The sequence below is a fragment of the Octodon degus genome, unplaced genomic scaffold (genome assembly GCF_000260255.1).
Source record: "Octodon degus isolate 3935 unplaced genomic scaffold, OctDeg1.0 scaffold00146, whole genome shotgun sequence".
Classification (NCBI taxonomy): domain Eukaryota; kingdom Metazoa; phylum Chordata; class Mammalia; order Rodentia; family Octodontidae; genus Octodon; species Octodon degus.
In genome coordinates, this window is record NW_004524722.1 from 6,672,070 (window position 1) to 6,673,920 (window position 1,851).

Consider the following 1,851-nt stretch of genomic DNA (forward strand, 5'->3'; position numbering starts at 1 on the left):
TGGCTATCCAAGAAATGCAAATTAAAACAATATTGAGATACCATCTAAACAGGTTAGTAGTACAGTTACAATAATTAATACATTGCATATTGTTGTCTTTATAGTAGTTATTCATAGTACAAGATGTCCTACTAACCTGTTTTGAAACTGTCCCAGTGCTAATTATTTCTCAATAAAATTAATAAAAAATAAAGAAAGAAATTTAAGAGAGAGAGAGAGACAGAGACAGAGACAGAGACAGAGACAGAGAGACCATCTAGGCCCCTGCTGTGCAGCTCCCAACTTGTTGCCGCCACTAGGTCGCTCACTGGGTCACTCATGTCCTCCACTAGCCATGACCTCCTTCAGCTACCGCCAGTCCTTGATCACCTCGTCCCTCAGGGACATGGGCGATGACTCCCTGAACTTTGGGCCGGGGGTGCTGGGAGAAGCGCCTTGCAAGCACCCAGCATCCACAGCGGCTCTGGGGGTCACTGTGTGTCTGTGTCCTCCGAGCGCTTCACGTCCTTAGAGGATGGGGTCTTCGGGGACGGCTTCACAGGCAGGATGGCCGGGCAGGACGCGCTGCTGGGCGGCGACGAGAAGGTGACCAAGCAGAACCTGAAAGACCACCTGGCCTTCAACCTGGACAAGTTGCATGAGTTGGAGGCAGCCAAAAACAACCTACAATCCAAGATCTGAGACTGGTACAAGAAGCAGTGACCCGGCCCAGCCCACGACCACAGCCACTACTACAAGACCATCTAGGACCTGTGCGACAAGATTCTAAGAGCCTCCACTGAGAACTCCAAGACCGTCCTGCAGATCAACAATGCCCCTCTGGCGGCCGAGGACTTTCAAACCAAGTTCGAGAAGGAGCAGTCCTGCGCCTGAGCGTGGAGGCCAACACCAACGGGCTGCGCGAGGTGCTCAGGACTGACCTGGAGATGCAGATTGAGGGCCTGAAGGAGGAGCTCTTCTACCTGAAGAAGAACCATGAGGAGGAAGTCAATACCCTGCGGAGCCAGGTGGGTGGCCAGATCAGCGTGGAGGTGGATTCTGCCTGGGGCACCGACTTCACCAAGATACTGAGCGACATGAGGAGCCAATACGAGGTCATGGCTGAAAATAACAGGAAGGACGCTGAAACCTGGTTCACTGACCAGTCTGAGGAGCTGACCCTGGAGGTTGCTGGCCACACTGAGCAGCCCGATGTCAACAAGTCTGAGGTTACCGAAGTGTGCTGCACTCTGCAGGGTCTGGAGCTCAAGCTACAGTCCCAGCTCAGCATGAAAGCCGCCCTGGAAGGCACTCTGGCAGAGAATGAGGCATGGTTCTGAGCCCAGCTGGCTCAGATCCAGGCGCTGATTAGCAATATTGAGGCACAGCGAGGCGAAGTGTGTGCAGACACAGAGCTCCAGAACCTGGAATACCAGAAGCTCATGGGTGTCAAGTAGCTGCTGGAGCAGATCACCACCTACTGCAGCCTGCTCCAGGGTCAGAACATCCACTACAACCCTGCCTGGCCCCAAGGTCCTCTGAGAAGCTGGCATCTGGGTGTTGGGTTCGGTCTTCCTGCAGAGACCCAAAAGGGTGCATCCTTGACCATGCCTTGTCCCAATTCCCAATAAAATTTGATGGCCCAAGGGAGAAAACAAAAGAGAGAGAGATACCATCTAACTCCAGAAAGAATGGCTATCATAAAACAACCAACAACAAATGCTGGAGAGGCTGTGGGGAAAAAAAGAATCCTCCACTGCTGGTGAGAATCTAGACTGGTGCAACCATTATGGAAATCAGTGTAGAGACGCCTCAAAAAACTAGGACTGGAAATTCCATTCAATCCAGCTATTCCCCTTCTGGGAATTTTCC

The 1,851-nt window shown here is 52.0% G+C and overlaps 1 pseudogene; it reads left to right on the forward strand.

Annotated features, from left to right (window-relative positions):
* The first annotated feature begins 334 nt into the window (after window positions 1–334).
* On the forward strand, window positions 335–1,521 carry LOC101576704 (annotated as a pseudogene).
* Window positions 1,522–1,851: the final 330 nt, after the last annotated feature.